Raw genomic sequence first — 21,210 nt, 5'->3', positions numbered from 1 at the left:
TCAAGGCCTAAGATGGGGTTTGGAAACCTCCCCTCCTGTCCTTCCCAGCCCCCAACAGCTACTGGCGTGGATTTTTGGGAAGCCTCTTGCTTGAGGCTCCCTCATCACCACCTACCTCTCTCTGGCTCGTTCTGTGGCTCCTTTCCTCTGGTTTGAGTTGGTTGCCAGGAAAAGCCTGCTCCCTCTACCCACCCACTCCCCCGCCCCCACTCCCCAACCCCCACCTTACCCCCACCCGCTCCAACCCCCATCCATCAGAAATCCCAGATCATCCCCTGAACCCTAGCACCACACCATGAAGCTAGAAGAAGGAGACTTGGTATTTGTTTAACAAACTTAACACGGTGCTCACTCTGCACCAGATTCCATTCGAGGCGCTGGGCAAATATTAACAAATTTAATCCTCACCCAAAGAATGAGGGCAGTGCCACTGAAGCCATGCCGGCCGAGCAGATGGGCAATTGATACTACTCCGAGGTACAGTGACTTACTCAAGGTCACTGGGGTGGTTTGATGGGCTTGAATACAGGGAACCAGCTCCAGAGTCCACAAGTTAACTACACTTGCCCTGTCAGTCAGGGCTGCGAGATGAACCCAGCTCACTTCCGGAAAGTGAGCTGAGGTTCCTGGTGGTGAAGGGACTTCCCATTGTCTCTTAAACCCTCCTCCAGCTCTCCAGCTGGGTCAAGTTCTGTGACTTTGGGGGCACTTGTGGACTCTTTCTAAGCCTCCATTTCCTCTTCTGTTGAGTGAAGAGGACAGTCTTGTCCACCTTGGAGGAGTTTTGCTCCCGGGGATCAGTGGAGATCCTTCAAGTGCTACTTGGTATAGGCCTGGCACATTAAGTGATCGATAATAGTTAGCTTTGGTGGCCCTGATGAAGAAGTATCAACAGCTGGGGAAGTCTGCATCTGAAGCAGTGTGTGTGTGTGTGTGTGTGTGTGTGTGTGTGTGTGTGTGTGTGTGTATCTGTGTTGCAGCCAAAGGACAGCAAAGCCAAGCATGGTCCTGACCCGAGCCCACCAGGAGCATCGCCCGCTCCCTCTTAAACCCCCAGGAAAGTCCCAGAGCATATACACCTATCTGCTGACGCTGGGATTTTCATTATTTTTCATAGTCCTTGATAACCTTGGGTAAAGATGGGAAGGAAGGAATGGGGGCCGGGGAGCAATTCAAGCTAATTTTTGAGGGGTCAGGGATCGGTAGAGGCAAAGAGAAATCTGAGTACCACCACAGGCCTGTTTTCTGAGAAAAGCTGTAAAGCTGTAAGGGAGTTTGTAAAAAATATAAGGTAGTCTTTTTTTTTTTTTTTTTTTTTTTTTTGAGAGAAATGCAGGTACAGTGAAGGAGAGTTCTCTGAGGGCTTGCTGGGAAGTGGAATTTGAGTTCAGCCCAAGAGTGTAGACAAAAGCTCTGGTGAGCTGAGGAGACCAAGAGGCGGAGCCTTCTCCCTCCCACCTCCTTCCAAGGTAGTATCCCTCGGTTACAGCCTTTCTTTTACTGCCCAGCAGGCTGTCATTTGGTCCTGAGGAAGGAAGCTAACCCTGGCTTCTTCAGAAAAAAACAAACAAACAAAAAAAAAAAAACCCCAAAACCCTTGTTCTGAAGTATGTGGCCTTGGTTGACTGAGAGTTGAGCTCCAGACAATAACGTGGATATGGGATCTGCTTGGTGGCCCCACTGCCTCTGTCCAGAAAAGCTAAGGCAACCAGACTACCAAATGATGATTTACAAATGGGCTATCAAGTCCACCTGGGACTTTGTGGGGGGCAGGTGTTGGGAGTAGGCATGGAATGTGTTTGCTCACCTGTCTTTAGCAGAAGCCTGAGACCTGAAACATTCTCCCGACACCTCCTCCCGAGCTAAGCTGAATTGCATCCTGCTGTTCCCGAGGTGCACTTTGCTGACCTCTATTGACTAATGGCGCCGGGTTTCCATGCCTCATGCTGGAACCGGGTAAATATTTATCGAAGTGATTGGGCGTCCTAATTAAGAGATTTGTGCCGTTTCTCTTTCCTTTTTAAAGATTCAAAGCTGAGGCTTAGGAGATTAAGAAATAGTTTGCTGGTATTAACGCATCCATCTTAGCAAGGGTGGAGAAGAGTTACCCACGGTAGTGCGGGGTGGGGCTGGGGGGGGGGAGAAATACGGGGCCTGGATGAAGGCTGAGGCAGAGCTCTGGCCCATGCACCTGCTCCATCATGGTGGGACCGAGCTGGAGATGGATGAGAGAGAAGAGGGTATTTGCCTGACAATCTTTTTCATTTTACCCTTCCCGTTCTACCCTTTCTATCCTTTTACTAAGTGGATTACAAATGTGTGTTTGTCATGCGTACACAGTGACAGTGTGATTGCTTATCAGGTGTGCTTACCTTTGCTGGTTCTCGACTGAAGGTGATTTTGCCCTCTAGGGGATATTAGGCAATATCCAAAGACATTTTTTGTTGTTGTTGCTGTTGTCATCACTCAAGAGTAGGGGTGCGCTGTTATGTGGCTGGCGGTTGTTGTTATTATCCTCATCATTATTATTGTGTTTATTTTTCTCTCGTCATTTCTTGTGTTAGTGTGCATGTGGAGGTCAGAGGACAACCTTTGGGGAGTCAGTTCTCTCTCCTTCCACCCTGTGGGTTCTAGGAATTGAACTCAGGTAGTCAGGCTCGCCTGCAAATGGCTTAACCCAGAGAGCCATTTTGCTAGCCCACAACGGATATCAGTGGAGGCTTCTAAACATCCCACAGTACAGAGAAAAAGCCACCACAGCAAGGAATTATACGGCTCCTAATCCTGACAGCGCTGAAGCTGGGTAACTCACGTAATACGGTATTAATTACTTTTTGTTGCTAGGACAAAAATGCATGACCAGAGCAACTTGAGGAGGGGAGGGCCTGGTTCTTCGTGGTGTGTGGGGGGGGACGTGCTGGTAGAAGGGTAGGTCTTCCGGCACTGACACACTGATTCTTTCCATAAGCCAGTCAGGGTTTCCAGCAGAGCTCTGGGGAAGTCCTGGGACCTTCAAAAGGTGATGGGTCAGAAAGAAGATGAGGAAGTACAGACTGTGACTTCAGGAACAGCCCCCCCCCCCCATCTTCTATCAGAATAGCTCTGACTGTTATCTTGTCATGGAGGTTAACTTCTCTTAAAGTACTTTGGGGGGACAGGTGGATTCCTGGGGCTTAAAAAAAAAGTTTGAAGGTTTCTAAACTTCCCAGTGTCGTGCAGGAGTCGTTGGTATGCCTGCTGAGTTTAGAGAGGGGGGCTGCAGCTCCATGCACGGGGACGCATCCTGAGGTGCGTCACATCAGAGGCCCTCGTGCTGGCTTCACACATAAGTAGTCTGTTAGCTAGAATTCAGCAGCTCCTATTCCTGTGTAAAGGCCCAACGAGGGAAGGAGCCCCGGGAGGCAAAGGGTACCCTTCATCCCTGGAACTATTGATAGAGAAGTGGGGGGCACCACTCACCCCATAATTATTGATAGAGAAGTGGGGAGCACTGTTCATCCTAGAACTATAGATACAGAAGTGGGGGGCATTGTTCATCCCCAGAACTATTGACAGAGAAGTGGTTCAAACTCAGGGTTCTGTGAGTGCACAGGTGTTCGGGCACCTGTGAAAACCAGGTGAGGGCGTCAGATCCTCTGAACCTGCATTTACAGGTAGCCGTAAGCTGCCTGCTGTGGGTACCGGGAACTGAACTCCAGTCCTCTGCAAGAACAGTGAACACTTTTAACCGCTGAGTCATCATTCTCCGGCCCCATGTTTTGTTTCGTTTTGAGACAGGATCTCTTGTAGCCAAGCCTGGGCTTGAGCTCCCAATCTTTCTACCTTTGCCTCCCAAGTTCATTGAGGCTGCCGAAGCAATCAGGGCCCATATCAAATGGCTGGGAAGCCCCCAGAAGGAAAGCCATGGATTCCACGGAGGAGCCAGCTTTCTCTCTCACCTTTGACAGAGGAGTTTGAGGAAAGACCTAGGCAGAGGTGACCTTTTTTGGGAGATCTGGATTTACATACCAGCTTCCTGTAGCTGCGGAGGAGATGCCCATAACCACTGTGCTGCCCCACTTGGCAGCCTCCTGCTTCCTTCTCATTACAGTGTCCCAGTGAAGCAGTGTTCTGTTCTGCTCAGCAAGGCTGGGCGCTCTGTTACATCCCCTTGATCTCATGACTCAATCATCCACTCCAGCCCCATAATGGAGCAGCCACACTAACATACAAGCAAGTCAATAAATGAATTTTTTTTTTTTTAAATGGCCTGGGCTGGTGGCACATACCTTTAATTCCATCAGCGAGGAGGCGGTGAAGACAAAGCTGATCTCTGTGAATTTGAGTCTAACTTGATCAACATAGCAAGTTCCAGGCTAGCTTAGGGCTGTGTATCTAAACCCTATCTCAAAAAAAAAAAAGTTACTTAAAAAATAAATAAAAATAAGCAGGGGACCAGCAAGATAGTGCAGGTGCTGAGTTCAATCTCTGAAACCCACAGGAGTAAGAGGGAATTGAGTCTGCAACACTGCTGTTTGACCTACAAATACGTGCCACCCTAATCGTGCACACAGACGCGTATACACACACACACACACACACAAATAAATAAATTTTAAGATCTAACAGACAATAAGAAGTATTATTGAGGCTGTAGAGTGACCCTGGTGTGCTGTTGGTGGGACTGGAAAGTTGTGTAACTGGCATGAAGTCAGTGTGGCAGTTTCTCAGGATGTTAAAAATAGAACGGCCGTGTGACAGAGCGGCCCTGCTTCTGTTGTGTACACCCCACAGAGCTGAGAGCAGAATCTGAAAGAGATAGTTGCGCAACTGCTGTTGCATTGCAGCATTGTTTACCATGACCAAGAGGTGGAAGTAACCTAAATGTAGGCCATAAGGCAAACTGATGAAGACTATATGACACATCTATACAATGAAATATTATCCAGCCTTTAAAAAGGAAGAAATTCAGTCACGTGCTGCAGTGTGGATGAATCTTGAGAGGGTGACACCAAGGGAGGGCAGTCATCGAGAAACGTTTTATGAGTCAGCTACTTAAGTAGTTGAGCTCAGAGAAACAGGAAAGTAGCATGCTGGCTGCATGCTGGGAAGGGGCAAGTGGGAGATAGTTAGGGCCACACAGTTTCAGCTTGGCAAGATGAAGAAGTCTAAACATCAGCTGTGTGACTGTGTGTATAGTCAACACTATCTTTTGTGCATCTAACAGTGGCAGGTTTTATGTACTACAGTTTTTACTATAGGTAAAATAATAACCGCCCCCTCCCCATTCCCCTTGACTGGTGAGTTCTGTGGTGTTTTAAACTCAGTTCCTGGAGATCATGGCCCTAGCCCTCTCTTCTAGCCTAATACAGCAAAAAAACAGGAGGAGTGGGGCTGGAGAGATGGCTCTTCCGGAGTTCCTGAGTTCAATTCCCAACCATATGGTGGCTCACAACTATCTATAATATGATCTGATGCCCACTTCTGGCCTGTAGATGTATATGCAGGCAGAGCACTGTATACATAATAATAAATAAATAAATCTTTAAAGAAAAAAAAAAGGAGGAGCGGACTTGGCTTCTGGCCCCTGTGCCTGGCCTGGCCTCATATTGTTTTGCTTTGCCCAGCATGTTCTTTACCAAGGTGCCTTCAGGCTGGCTTGGGCTATTGAGAACATGTCATCTTTATCTATTTTAAAAAAACAGCGCGCGCGCGCGCGCACACACACACACACATGGATGCACATATGAAGATCAGAAGACAACTTGGGGGAATAAGTTCTCTCCTACTATGTGGACCCGAGGAATCAAATTCCAGTCACCAGACTTGGTGGCACGCATTTTTACCTGTAGGACCAACTCTCGGAGCCTCCCTGCCGTGACTGATTCTCAACATTAGTGATTCTGAGACTGAAGAAGGTGGCTCGGTGAGGTGCAGGGAACAAGCTGGGTGTCAGGCACGCATTTGATCTCCCAGTGCTGGGGAGGTGAAGACACTCATCAGCCAGCCAGCCAGCCAGCCAGACAGACAGACAGCCCAGCCAGCCAGACAGCCAGCCAGCCAGCCCAGCCTGCCCAGGCCAGGGGAAGACCTGTTAGAAAAAAACAAAAAGAAAACAAAAGCCAACCAGAGTGACTGGCTCCTAAGGGAGGACTGCCAAGGTTGATTCTGGGTTCCACATGGACACACACTAAGAAAGAGCACTCATACCAGTGACAATGCTACCCTCAAGCTCTTCACAGACAGGTCGACAGGCTGGACGACTCCTGGTTCTCTTTACCGTTTTATATCATTACTAATTTCTGTTTTAGTTTATTTAACTTATGTGTGCGTTGGGGGAAGAGGGTATGTGAAAGTGAGTGCCAGTGTTCCCAGAGGCCTCGGACCTAGAGTTACGGGCAGCTGCAAGCCACCAACATGGATGCTAGGAGCCAAGCCTGCAGAAGCTGTGGAAGCTGTGGGTTTTTGTGCCTTGGCTTCCCGTTCTGGAAAATGGGGTAATGAGAGGCGCCTTTCTACGGCGTTACTGTGAGGACTCAGCCGTGCAGCACGGATTGGTGGAAGCCTTCCCTGCCTCGGTGGTTCTGAGTGAGTCAGGAACGCAGCAGCTTCTTTGTCTCGGTGAACTTCGACTCCTGGCCATGCCTGCTTTTCTACCCGGAGTTGGAGTCTCTGCACTTGGAGCTTAAATATGTCTCACGTTGATGGGAGACCAGGAAGACAGGAAAGTGGGTATTCAGAGACTCAAACACTAGAAGTCAGTGCTTAACAAGGGCCCTGAGAGCCCTGGGAGAAGGCAACATGCAGTCAGTCAGGCATGGTGATATATGTGTTCAATCCCAGAACTCAGGAGGCAGAGACAGTGGATCTCTATGGGTTCAAGACCAACCTAGTCTACACAATGAGACCTTGTCTCAGCAAACAAACAAACATGGTTGGCTTTTTGAGGTAGTAGAACACAGCATATGTGTGTGATATGGAGTGAAAGAGTGGGATCATGTTTTTAACACCTGCAGCCTCCTTCCTTACAGGAGGCCATACTCAGGCCTGGGAGGCAGACCGAGGCTGCTCACAGTTGACATGCAAGGCTCTGGTTAGGAGGATGTCCACTGCAGCCTTCGTGGATGCAGACAGTGGAGTCCTAACTCAAGGGAGCCACGCTGACCAGGAAGAGCTCTCTCCCCAGCAGGTCTGTGGGTCCCAGGCTGACCAGGAAGAGCTGTCCCCAGCAGGTCTGTGGGTCCCAGCTTCAGAGGTCTCAGTCTCAGAGACCTCATAACAGTGTTGGCAGAGACACAGCGCTGCAGGTTGGAGAGGATTGACTCTCCATGGGGGTCAACACGTGGAGTCTGGGAACTCTGAGCCCATAGATGAAGTGTCATTGATTTAGGACCGGCTCCTGGAAAGGAGCTGAGAGCCCTCAGAATCATATGCCTCGGCCCTCGTCTGCTATTGGCTAAGCAACTTGGCCTGTGTTCACAGACTCCTAAAATCAATAACAACTGGGTGGATGTCAGGATTGGGCTCTGCTGTGTTTGCACAGCCAGCTCATGGGACCATAGGACATCAGGGCTGAGGTAGCCAATGTGTTGCTTCCTAGCACCACCAGACCAGAGACCCCAGGGACAGCTGCCTTGTCCAAGGTACCCAGCTCAAGAAAGCCAACACCCAGGACTCTGGAGCAGGGTGCACACAGACAGGCCCTGTGACCTCTTCTCACTTAGAGCAACTTGAAAAGCATACAGAGCTCCCAGCAGGAGGCCTTTGTGGGACTTCACCAAGCTGTCCTCCGCCTCTCCATCCAGCTTTCCAAAGAGCCACACAGAACCTTCTGTACTTTGCCCTGATCAAGTTTAACAAATCAAAATGTGGGGCCTCTAGTTTGATGAGAATTCCTTTAAACAGTAATTAGCTGTTACTTAGTACCCCAGTATCTCAAATATATTGCCTGGGACAAATTCATACTAAACAAAGACACAAACAAACCAGTTCAGATTTGAGTGTGCGTCCTTATTTGCGGGACGGCCCTGCTCGACCTTAAGTTTTTTTTCTGGAAGATCTTCTGTAAAACCCCAACAAGTGGCACCCCCATTATAGAAACAGAAAACTGAAGCTCAGTGCTGTGGTTTAAATGCATGACCTTGGTTACTACGGAGGAGCAAAACAAAAGCAGAGGTTTCAGGGGTTGGTGTGGGATGCAGAAACTACCCAAGAGTTTTTAAAGCACTACCACCTGTATCCTGCCGGGCCCCCTCCCCATCTCCTGAGGAAAGAGCTCCAGCCCGGGTTTTCCAACCAGCCTTCCCAGGCAGGGCTGAGCAACCCCCTGGATGAACATTTTAATCAGCCACCTTGTCTTGGCCTCTCTTGGCCTTTGCTTTCATTGTCAGAGTCTGTGTCAATAGCTGGAAATCCAGGCACAGCCCACGGAGACGTCTCCTCCCCATCCCAAGCAGAAAGCCCACAAAGGGCAGGACACCCCCCCTCCCCCCCCCCTTTATAGGGAAAACAAACAAGTCTGGGACTCTCAGGGGCTGAGGGCTTGGGGGGAGGGGAGCTGGCAGCCAGCTGGCTCAGCCCAGCCCAAGCTCCCACCTTCAGAAGCTTCCCACTCCTAGCTGCCTTTCTCTGAGCATAAGTGGATGTGGAAGGAAGCTGGAATCTGCAGACTTCAGCAGGCTCAAGCCTCAGCCTGCCGCCTGCTGCCTGCCGCCTGCCGCCTGCCGCCTGCCTAGCCATCCCTCTGGGTACCACTCTCCTAGCCAGAGTGACCTCTGAGTAAATAATGCACTGCCACTTTGCTGCTCAAAATCCTTCTATAGCTCCCTGTAGCCACCAGCCCTAACCCCCTCCTCTCTCTCTCTCCCTCCCCCCCCCCCCCTCTCTCTCTCTCTCTCTCTCTCTCTCACACACACACACACACACACACACACACACACACACACGAGGGCAGTCTTCCATCTGGACCCTGCTAGGCGGAAAGACCCTCTCCTGATTCCATTTCAAGACCCTTCTGTAAAAGTCTTTGCAGGACCTCCTGGGTCAGAAAACTCACTTCCCTTCTGTGCTACCCAGGTGTATGTGATGCCCTCACCCAGGGTGTCCTACCCTTGTGCAGCTGAGCACTTGTAGGACCCTCCTCCAGGAGGTAACCATGAGTAAAGGTTAATACTGATTGTCAATTTTACAGGACCCAAAGTTAGCAAGAAGACAAACCTGGGTGTGTCTGTGAGGAAAATTCTAGACTAGGTTACCCCAGGGGAAAAAGACTCATCCTAAATGTGGCATCACTATTCCGTGGCTACAGACCTGGGCTGAGGAAAGAGTAGTAAGCAAGCTGAGTTGTCAGCATTCATCTTTCTCTGTTTCCTGGTTACTTCCTAAGGGTCCCCTCGTCACCAAGGGCTGCCTTGGGCACAGGGCCTAGGTTGTAGCTTCCAGGTAGAGATTAAAGTGAGTGTCAAGGAGCAGCAAGTCGGGTCCCCTGCATCACTGTGATGACTCTTAACATCACATATTGCTTCCCTGCCACTTCTCTTAGACTGCTAATCAAAGAGGCTGTGGGGCAGCCTGCCTCCCAGCTGCTCCAATCCCTGCACTGGCTTCCTGATTCTGAGGAAAGTTCAAGTCCTTATGCGGTCCATCAGGCCTTCTGGACATGTCCTGGTGTCCTCAGCCCCCATCACTGGGTCATGCCTCTGTGATGGATGTAGCCCTCCCTACAGGCCTTCAGGTTAGCTGTTCTCAATTTGTAAGGTTCTTTCCCCAAAAACTCACCGAGCTAACGCACTCTCCCATTTCCATCACGGTCCTGTGGAGACCTCAGCTCTGAGCAAGCCTGCCCTGTCACTCCCTGTCACAGTGAACGCTGCCTCCCGACTCCTGACCCCCCTCCCCCTCCCTCTCACTCAACCTAATACCTGTGCCTTCATTTCCCAGCAAAGCATGGAACTCCAAGTTGGCTGTTGGTCACCTGCCCTGGAGGGTCACCCCCCCAGGAGGTCAGTGTCTCCTCCTTATTCACTACTGTAGTTCTAAAGCAGCCCCTGGGTGCAGGGGGACACACTCAGCAAAGGCAGGATCTAAATCCCTGCAGGGCTGAGGCACCAGCTCAAGTCACTCAGGTACGTACCATGCAAGCCTGAGGACCCGAGTTTGATCCCCGCACACGCGGTAAGAGCCAGGTGTGGTGGCACCCACTTGGAATCCTAACACTGAGGAAGCAGAGGAAGGAGGGTTCCTATAATTCCCTCGGCCAGACAGTCTACCCTAATCAGTAATCCCCGAGGCCTAGTGAGAGGCCTTGTCTCAAAAAACAAGGTAAATGGGTCCCTAAGTAATGATATCTAGAATAGATACTCTAAACACACACACACACACACACACACACACACACACACACACACACACACGGGGCCGGGCAGGTATGTTTGAATCCATTAAGGACACCGAGCCAAGCCTGGTTCACACTAAGTGTTCAGAAGATGTCATTAGAGTTAATAAGTTACAAGGAATGCATGGGCTTGGAATATGAAAGGCACAAAACAGCATCCCCATGAGGTAGGGGGTACCGGGCTCCTACATCCTTCCTTCAGGCCTTCAGCTGACTGAGTCCTAACCTTCTACTCGCCCAGCTGCCTCCTCTGCCCCTGTCTACCCAAGAGAGCAGTGGAGGAGGCTCCTTGGCCGAAGATCCTAGAATACCACCCCCCTCCCCTTGAAGGAACTTGAAAGTGTGCTGATCCAACCTCTGGGCTTAACTTATACAATTAAGGGCCCTGTACGAGAAGCAACTGAGGTCACAGAGAGGCCTTGGTGGTACCTAGTCAGTCTCGCCCCTCCCCCTCCAGCAGCCGAATATCCAGACTCCCATCTGGCAGAGGACTTTCTTGGATCAGCCAGGCAGTGACATGTTTTAGCACCCAGCATTTTCAATCTTCACTTGTCTTTGTTTACAGTAAATCACCTTTGTTGTAAGGAACAAAAGTGACAGGAAGTCTGAAGTGCCTTGGAAAGTCTGGAATATATTTGCATCATCCCTGTCAGCAGAAGTTTATTAAGGGCCTATTACACGTAAATCTTAAGAGATCCAGAAGGGCAAGGCCTTTGCCTCCCAAGAGCTCTGCAGTGCGCTTGGGAGATGGTGAGAGTCATCCTACAGAGAGCACCGGGATGGGGCTGGGATACAGCTCAGTGTGTGTGAGGCCCCACTTCCTCCCCCACCATCACAGAAACAAAGCCAAGCAGCAACATGATAGGTACTCAGCCATCAGCCAAATGAGCTGAAAGCTTCTGTTCTCTGAGTAACCTCCACAAGAACACACCTAGTGCCTGCCGGGCGTGGTGGCACACACTTTTAGTCCCAGCACCTGGGAGGCAGAGGCAGGCAGATCACTGTGAGTTCAAGGCCAGCCTGGTCTACAAAGTGAGTCCAGGACAGCCAAGGCTACATAGGGAGACCCTGTCTTGGAAAAACAAACAAACAAACAAACAAACAAAAAAGAGCACGCCTATCGATCTTCTTCATCTTTGCATTTTTTTCACTTATTTATAATTTCCCAGTTTTGGAAACAAACAAGATAGATGTCCTTCCGGATGCAAATGGCTATGCTTTGGTACAGCCACATCATGGAGTACTCGTCAGGGATGAAAAGGACATATGCTACTCAGCCCTGAAAAGTCAGGCAAGAAACCCAAATACATGTTACTGAATACGGCCACCAGTCTGACAGGGCTGTAGACAGAGTGCTAGGAAAAGGCAAAGTGGTGGTTGGTTGTTGCTGGGGTGGAGGAAGAAGAGGAGAGATGAGGTGAGGCACGTGGGATATGTTAGGACAATAAACCTGCCCCTTGTGAGAGTGTGACAGCTCTCTCTACCATATAGTAGGGTACCAATGTATGTCATATGCTTGCCAGATAATGGGACGTGCCATGCATTTGTCAAGCCCATAGAAGTTGTGCTTCCAAAAAGGAGAGAATGTAGCCCCTAGGTGGAACATGGGCTTAGATGGTCACAGCGTGCCAGTGTTGACTGATGGACTCTAACACATATGCCATCTCTTAGGAGATGTTGATTATGAGATAAGGGGTGTGGAGAGTCTGGGGTACTCTCCGAGTCTTCTACTCGGTTTTTCTTTCCATTAAAAGGGGGGCAGAGAGATGGCTCAGGGCTTTAGGTCACTTGTTGCTCTTGCAGAGGACCTGGCTTTGGGTCCTAACACCAACTTGGTGGCTCATAATCATCTCTAACTCCAGTTTCAACCACCCCCACAAGCACCAAGCATGCGTGTGGTGCATATACATACAAACAGGCAAAACACCCACCCATCCACATAAAACGAACACTTCAGCTCAAACCTCCTCACTTGCGTTTTTCTGGGAGAATTGTCTTTGCTTGCGACGATAAAGTGTTGCCTGTCGTCTTTACAGTCCTGATGAGTTGTGGTGGTAATTTACCTTTTCCTGGCCTGTTTGTTTGCTGGACCGGTAGCTCTTGCAGGGCCGGGAACACTTCTCTGTCTTCTACACCCTCAAAGCCAGTCTCGGTCTCAGGGCATTTCTCTAGATGGCACAGTGATTGCTCCCCTGTGGAAATCTGCACACTGCCCCACCCAGCTGGCACTGAGCACCACTCCCAGTGCCTCCTCATTCCTGTGCATGGGGAGAGCAGTGCCCACCTGCCTTGCTGTGTTTCAAGCCTGTGCTAGGGATCAGGTGCCATGAGCTGTTGGAGTGCTAATGTGTGTCAGTCTGTCCGGATGCTACCTAGTTCCCCGTGCCCCTTCTCTGTGAAGGGGCGAACGCCATTCCAGGTGGCAGAGAAGAAGCAGAGAGAGTAATACCTGCTGGGTGACAAAGAATAAGAGCCAGACACAGTCTAAACACTATCCCAGGCTCTTTGTTCCTAGGGATGCCCCTCAGAGAAATCAGCTTGTCCCAGCAGCAAAGATGGAGTCAAGGATTAGGTTTTGCTGCTGTTGTCTTGGGGCAGGTCTCATTAGCCTCAGCTGACACCGAACTCACGACATAGCTGAGGATGACCTTGAGCTTCTGATCCTGTATCTTCTGAGCTCTGTGATGCCACACCCAGTTTATGCAGTGCTGCGGACAGAACTCAGAGCTTCCTTACGGGTGAGGCATGGACTCTGCCAAATGAACTCCATGCCCAGGCCTAGGTGTTAAGCTTTGATGGGGTTTTTGCCAAGGCCCCTTAATGTAATAACTTTACCACTTAGTTTCAAGACCGTTGCATTTGCATCTAACTAATATGACTTTGCCCCAGTGGCGAGCTGGTGGGCTGGCTGGCACTGAAAGTCAAGAGGCAAATGAGACTGATCCTGGAGGTACCAGTCAGGGTGGAGAAGCAGAGAGGGACTTCTGTCAGAGTGTCAGCTGCCGCACACAACCTTGTAAAGGGCTGTGTGGTGTGTGCATGCGTTTGTGTGTGTGTGTGTGTGTGTGTGTGTGTGTTTGTATGTGTGCATATGTGTATATGTGTATGTGTGCATGCATGTGTGTTATGTGTGTGTATGTGTGTATATATGTGTGTGTGTATATGTGTGTGGGTATGTGTGTATGTGTGTGTGTAAGACAAGAACAGAGAGAGAGATGGTCTTAGGAAACTCTTGAGGTCCCCTTGTCATTTGTACTAATCTGGAGCAGACCTAAAGTCCTAGAACCCCAGAAAGCCAGCACCAGAGGCAGCTGTTCTGTCCCCAAACAGCCCCGGGTCCCTTGCGTGAGTGCCAGCTTCTGGCTCAATGCTAGGGATACTATGGAATCAAAGTGCCCTAGACCCCAGCCCTGCCCTTCTCACTCCTCCCCTCACCTCAGGACCCTATGGGTGCTGGGCCTCCCCTCTTGTAGGGACTCAGGCTGCTGGGAGGAATGGGGAGGCGCAACATGGACCCAGGTCACACTCAGGGCAGGTGCTTTCAGCCCAAGACCTGTGGAGTCTGCCAGAGAAGGTGAAGGAGAGCATCCCTCCCCCCCTCTCCCCTACCCTCCCCACCTCTCCTCTCTACCTAATTCCAGGAGCCAGGATCTCATTATGTCCGGTAATGTTGAGGGATAATAGGCTACACTTGAAGGCTGCTTTTCATCTTCAAAGCCCTTGGCAGACTGTTCATTAGCCTCCCCGCTCCTCCCCCACCCCCAGCCTGCCCAGGGATAGAGATAAGTGCTCTTGTGTTGGGAGGGGCACCCAAGAAAGACCAGGGACTTCCCATAGGGATACAAGGCTAAGCTAAAGCTGGGGGGGGGGGGGGGGGGAGGGAGGCATGGAGTCTGGAAACTTCTCCTTGTGGACACTGAGTCCTTGAGCCTCTTCTTTCCTGGCAGGAAGGTGTGAGATAGCTTGGGGCAGGAGGAGGTCAGATTCCCTAGTGGGAACATGGCTGAGGAAGGATCCAGCACTAGAGACAGCCAGCCTTTTGACGTGGCAACTTGATGCTGCATGTGCCAACTTCGGGCTTTGTAGCTGTGCAATCAGTTTGCAAAATAAAAAGAACCTAAAAAAAAAAAAACCCAAACCTCATATTTTAACCAATTTCATGACTTTGTGCTGAGTCACGTGCTTAGCTACCCTCTGTTGCCCATGGTCATTCACCATGAGCTGGGCAGACCTGCTGCTTAGCTTACTAAGTGAAGTAGGGGTGATGTCTAAGCTCTGATAGGCCCAGAGCCAAGGAGGTGACTGACACAGAGTGGTACCCTCTTGGGTGGAAGGGTGTGGATATTGGTGGATGGTTGGGGGGGGGAGGGTTGTTGATAGAGACAAGTTGGGTGGAGATGAGCTCAAGAGGGCAGGTTCCTGTGCTTCCCCACCCCAATCCTTAACCCCAGGGCCAACATGGAGTGACATCTGCCCATTGCCAAGTGAGGTCCCTCCCGTCTGCCCAGCCTCTTTTATTGAGTCAGGCAATCAAAGCAGACCTAGGTTCAAGGTCTGGCTTCTGAGTCTCCCAGAAATAGATTCCTATCTCTAACACTGCGCTCACTCAGAGACAAACAAGGGAGTCAGCACACCTCTGGGGAGGGTTGAGCATGGTTCTTTGTGTGGCATCAGTGGCAGCCTGAGTTGTCGAGAGCTGTCCAAGGACCTGAGGGCAAGCATTGTGCAATGATGAGTCCTCAGGCCCTTGATCCATGTAGGGGAGGGGGAGGGGGGAGGGGGAGAGGGAGGGAGAGGGGGAGGGGGTCAGGCAATGGGGACTGAGGCTGCTTTACAGCTTCTGGTCTACTGTCATAGATTGGTATGGGGACCTAAGAGGACAGCCTATAGTCCTTGAAAGTCATTCTGTAACATTCTGGTACCTTCTACATTTCAGAGCCAGAAACTGCTTTGCACTCATCTCTCAACCTACACAGGGCATCAAGAAAGTTGTTTAATAATAATTGAAATGTTCTTTTTTTTTCCCATTTACTTATCTTATGGATATGAGTGTTTCATCTGTGTGGATGTGTGTGCACCACACGTGGGACCAGGGCTTAAGGAGGTCAGAAGAGGGCTTTGGGTGCCCTCGGAGTAGAGTTACAGAAGGCTGTGGACCACTTTGTGGGTGCTAGGAAACCACACTTGTAGCAAGTGCTCTTAATTTGCTGAGCCCCTTAAAGACAGTTTCATTCTTCATGCTCTTTCTCCAACACCACTGAAGGCAGGCATTAAATGACAGGTGCAGCATACATCTGTAATCCCAGAACTCCAGAGGTTTATCCTTGACTACCTAGTGAGTTCGTGGCCAGCCTGGGTACTTGAGAAACAACCCCACCCCAACCCCAGTAAATATAAACAAATAGAAAGAAATAAGGTCTCTATTTCCCTCACATTCTTTCTCTATATCCATCTCAGTATCTCAGTCGCAGTAGGAGATCAGTGTTTGTTGAATGGAAAAAAAAAAAAAAAAACAACCCTTCACTGGCCAGTATACAAGGCCACTCCCCAGGCATATTAAATGGGAACACAATCATCAATTGAATGTGCTTCCTTCAAAAGAGCCATATATCCTGGAAGCTCCATTCCAGACGCCCAGATGGCAGGGCCTGGGAGAGTTCCGAGTTATTCCTATTGAAACTGTTTCCTCTCAAAGGTCCAGAGTTCAAAAGCAAGGCATTTGCCACAAACAATTGGGCCAGTGTGAGAGGATGTGGCTGGCAGGGCTCCAAGGCCTCCTGGGACTTTGAGCAGTTACTAATGCAAATAGAAGGGAAAGACTTATCCTGGGGGGGCAGATGTGGTCACCCAGAAATGCAGCCTTTGGCAACAGAAGAAGAAAGGAGAGGTTAGGCTCTGAGCTGTGGGGAGGATGTCCTGGGCTTTGGAGAAGACTCAGGACTTCAGTCAGGAGGTGTAGGCCTCAGCAGGGAGCTGGGGCTCAGATGAAGGTTACTATCTCTCTTGCCTCAGTCTTAATTTCAATCTTAAGACTTGGGGGTGGGGTGGCACATGACTGTTCACATGCATTAGTCAGCCTGAGAGGTCATCAGGTGACCTATTCCACCACTGTCTGTTTTGTCCCCTAGAGACAGGGACTCTCACTGAACCTGGATTTCACTATGTGGGGGTTATGCTAGCTCTGAATCCACTGGTCTCCACTCTCCTCAGTGCTAGAGGTACAAGAGGGTCATCTGGCTTTTGCATGGGTATTGGGGATTCGAACTCAGGATCTCATGCTTGAACACCCAGCGCTCTTATCCACCAAGCCATCTCGCAGGCCTCACAACAAGGTTTCTGCTCATCCAACTCTGACTCATTTCCCAGGGAAAAATTCCCAAGTCCAGAGTTACGTGCAAGACATTTTCCTGACTGGTGAACTGACTTCAGAATGAAGGCCCTTTTCTAATTTCTTGAGGAGACTCCTCTGCTAAAGGTTCGTGGTATCCTTGAATGACCTCTTCTGCTGTGACATTTGTCCCCCACTCCTGACTGTGTAGGGGTCTTCCTAGCTTCCCTGCCTCTGCCCATGCCTTACCCTATTACCTCTAGTATACACTTGGTCCAATCCTCATCCTTTATAGGAAGGCTTTCTCTCCTCACCACCATCAGTAGGGATCCAGATAGAAAGACTGGAAGAAAGACAGAGTTATGAGGGGGGCAGACAGAGCACTTGGAATCACTTGGATGTTTGTCCAGTAAACAGGCTTCGAGCATCCTTTAGCAATCAACACTAGCTTAGCCTGTGTGCTACGTGGAGCTTTTTACCTGGGCGCATGCCCAGCCCACTCCCCCAAAGGATTTCATTCCTACACAACTCTGTGCACGTGGGTGCATGTCCATGCACATGCATAGGGATAGTATGCGCAACCGCACCTGTGTGGAAGACAGAAAACAACTTTACGGGGGTGGGGGGGGGATCCCTCCTTCACCTTTATGTGGGGTCCGGAGCATGAACAGCTGTCACCGGGCTGGCCCGACAGGCTTTTACCCACTGAGCTGTATTATGAGTTTTCATTCTTAGCTTTAAAGCCCACGTTGTGGTAGTCACTGGTGCTGTTGCCCTAGACTTCTGGTTTTCCTTCTGGGGCCAGAGTGGAATTTCATTTCTTGACCTGATGTGCTTAGGTGGAGCCATGGGAACAGTTCCAGCCAATGATGTGTGAGAGGAAGTAGCAACCATTCTAGGGTGAGGAGCACTTCCTGTTTCTCCGCGCACGATGACAGGCCAACAGTGTTCGACCAGGTGGCTGTTTCCTCAGCTTTCTTTTCACCAAGTGCCTCGTGACCCAGGATAGACTTGGAATAATCAGCCAAAAATTACAATTTGATTGTTTACGTTACGGAGGTTTGGACTTGCTTCATCCAGCCCAAGCCGACCAGTGTGGTTAAGTGTTGATTGTTAACGGGGCAGGATTTGGAATTACCTGGGACGGGAGTCTCAGTGAGGGAATTGGGCAGATCAGATTGGCATATGGGCATGAATGTGAGAGGGTTTTCTTAGGTGGGTGAACTGAGGCAGGAGGATCTACCCCAGATGTGGGCAGCACCACATATTATGGTCTAGGTGGGCCCTGGACTAAAGAAAAAGGAGAGATGGAGTGGAGCGCAGGCACTCCGTAACTGCTTCCTGACTGTGAATGCAATGTGATGAGGTGGCTTCCGGGACAACCCCCCCCATCCCCCCTCCACACAACCTGGCCCCCACGTGATTGAGTTTAATAAGCCTTCTCTCCATTAAGTTGGCTTCATCAGGGTATTTATCACAACAAACAAAAACAAAAAACCCAAAGACCCTTGGGAGGATCTGGCTAGCTCTGGGAATGAGGGAGCACGGATTGAACACTGCTAGTGTAAGGCCTCCAGGGCCCGGAGCAACTGGACTCTATGTTATCACCTTTAAGATGCAAGGGATGGGTCTCTTTTGGCCCATCTGGAAAGATCAGCCCTGAAACATGTGTTTGGCACACGCAGAAACCTTTTGGCTAGCCTGCCCTGTGTATCCAGAGTGGCCTCTCCATGCCCTCACAGAGGGCTGGTGGGGAAAGAGGCTCCCAGGAGGGCCTTCTCATCGCCGAAGGGGGCCCGTGGGCTTCCTTGTCGTTTTAAATGACCATGAAACAGCATGGAGACAAGTGCCAGCTAACAAGGTTAAAGGAGCCTTAAAAAACAAATGATGCCATCATAACCCCCCCCCATTCGCTACTGAGTAAAATTTGTCACTTCAGTAAGCATTTTATTGGTAATTACAGAGTTACTTTATTTGCATATTACAGAGCTGTGAGCAGCCCTGGCGAAGATGCTTAATGTCCCTGAGCATCTTGGAAGGAATTACTCAACCCAGACAGAGAGAATTCAGTAATTATTCCCTTAAAACTGGAATTTGCTAATAACTTTGCAGTAGATCACTTTTTTTTAACTACCCAATACAGCAATTAAATAATAAGCAATTAAGTGCCAAAGTGACTCCGGCATAAGGCTTGGGCCCCAAATCTGGCCTCTCTTGCATTTTGAAAGGACAGTTAAGTCTTAACTCCAGAAACACTGGGCATCAGGAACCAGTTGGAAAAGGCTGGCACCGGCATTCCCTTCCATGTTTGGAGTGGGGTCCAAGAGCCCAGGAAGACTGACGCTCCACCTGTACTTGGGACAAGGCCCAGCTGTCAAGCTGGAGGCCAAGCTTAGGGGTCCAGGAATCCAGCTGGCTGGCTGACAGTCGGTGCCAGCTCTTGGTACACAGGTGGCTTGGGCAGGTGACTCAGCCTGACCAGGTCTCGATGTTCTGGTCAGTACAGTGAGACTCCTGAAGATGTCTGCGTCACCTGGGGGCTGTGGTGATCATGACGTATGTGAGGTATGGCTTAGAAAAGAGGAAGCAGTCAGTCCGCATGCGATCCACTGTCTCTGGCCCGGGGCCCACTACCACACCAATGGGTCTCTGCCTGCCAGGGAACTTCATGGAAGGAAAGGCCCTGAAGGTGATCTCTCTGCAAGCTGTAGTGTGGTGGGAAGTCAGAGGCCACTTCTTCCACGGATTCCTTTGCCCTTTGGAATCTAATCACGGCCTCCATGAGCAAGTGCTTGGGGGGGTGGGGTGTCTGAGAACACTCATTGGGTATCAGCAGCAGTAGCAAGAGAGAGAAACTCTGTGTGTGTGTGTGTGTCTGTGTGTGTGTGTGTGTCTGTGTGTCTGTGTGTGTGTGTGTGTGTGTGTGTGTCTGTGTGTCTGTGTGTGTGTGTAGGTCAGAGTACAACTTTTGGGAGTCAGTTTTCTCCATTTACCATGTAGGTCCCGGGAATTGAACTCAGGTTAATTGGCTTGGCAGCAAGCACCATTCCCTGCTGAGCCACCTTGCCAGCCCCACGCTGGGGCTCCTCACATGGAAGACAAGAAGACTGATACCCCACTGAGAGCCCAGGTTGCCAAGTGGCTCGTAAGCACCGCCTCAGCTGCATGGCTTAATGTCTGGCCGAGTTCTTAAAGTTATCTTTCAGTGGGCAAGTTCCTGCCTTTGGAAGGGAGCTCTACGGTCTCAGCCTGATTCTGTCTTCCCTTCTGATGGATGCTTCTCCTGCAGTGGTTTGGAACGCGTGGGCTTTCGGGCTCCCCCTCTGTTAATGACATGAAAACAAACACTAGAGGAGATGCTACCTTGGGCCCAGAGTGCCTCTGCAGTCCTGATGGGTCGGTGGTGGTGGCTGAGTTCACCCTGTGTGTTGTCTGTCGGCCAGGGCTGCTCAGCTGTGGTATAGTGATGAATAATGTAGGATGCTATTCCACAAAGGAGAGAGAGAACGCATGCATCTTTAAAGAGACTTGCTTTCCCTCCTGCCTCCGTCAGGCCAGGTGACCCTGCCCCCACACCAGGCCAGATGACTCTGCCCCACTAGACCAGGCCATTTTGTTTCCAGGGAGGTATGGGCCTCACAATGTGATCATGACATTAAAGACAAAGATAGCCCCCTGCACAGGACTAGCCTGAGGCTTGCAGACCATTTTCCAGTGTGGTGTTTCTTGACAGCATACCTAAGAGGTTCCCTCACCATCTTGAGAGTGTGTGTGTGTGTGTGTGTGTGTGTGTGTGTGTGTGTGTGTGTGTGTTTAGGTGTACCTGCATAGACATGTGCAAGTATTTGACTTTATCACTCGGCCCTTTTGCCTTGAGACAAAGTCTCTCATTTAACTGGAAGCTTGCCGGTTCAGCTAGACTGGCTGGCTAGTGAGTGAGCTCCTTGGATCTGCCTGACTCTCTCTCTCTCCTTACCCTCTCCCAACATCCAGGACTGGGGTTAGAGGTATCCAGACCCATGTCGAACTTCTTACGCATGTGCTGGTGATTTGAACTCAGGTCCTCGTGATTGCAGAGCAAGCGTTCTTACCATGAAGCCATGTCCGCAGTGCCTCCTTTGACTTTCAGGTGTTGGTCCACATTAATAAAGCCTCAGATTCCTAGCGGGTTGCCATGTAAGTGCTCCTGTATGTTTCATGATGGCCTTTTCTGAGACTGTGCTTTGGAATCATTTTTTCATTTCAGAGCCAGTGGGGAAGGATGTTTGCATGTTAGCATCAGGGAAGAGCATGGTACATAGAAAGTGCTACCCTTCTGGGTAGAGTGTTGCTTGCCATGTGCAACATCCTGGGTGTCATCCTCAGGATGAATCCAACAGGGAAGTGCTCTGCCCTTGATCACATCATGAGACCTCTGCGCCCTGTAACTACCAAGACTGTAGTTGTGAAGGGTACATGGGTACTTTTCCCCAGCATCAGCAGCCATCCTCTAGAGAGTCAGAGGCTCTCC

At 50.2% G+C, this 21,210-nt stretch overlaps 1 long non-coding RNA gene across 1 annotated transcript; it reads left to right on the top strand.

Moving 5' to 3' along the window:
• Window positions 1–260: 260 nt before the first annotated feature.
• LOC311597927 lies at window positions 261–20,841 on the top strand. The gene is made up of 3 exons (XR_014779403.1): window positions 261–477; window positions 9,919–9,980; window positions 20,694–20,841. It is a non-coding gene; the product is annotated as an uncharacterized lncRNA (long non-coding RNA).
• Window positions 20,842–21,210: the final 369 nt, after the last annotated feature.

Source organism: Acomys minous (genome assembly GCF_964271855.1).
Source record: "Acomys minous genome assembly, chromosome: 5".
In the NCBI taxonomy this organism is placed as follows: Eukaryota; Metazoa; Chordata; class Mammalia; order Rodentia; family Muridae; genus Acomys; species Acomys minous.
The sequence above is the reverse complement of the archived record's forward strand: the minus strand, read 5'-3'. Positions and strand labels throughout refer to the sequence as shown.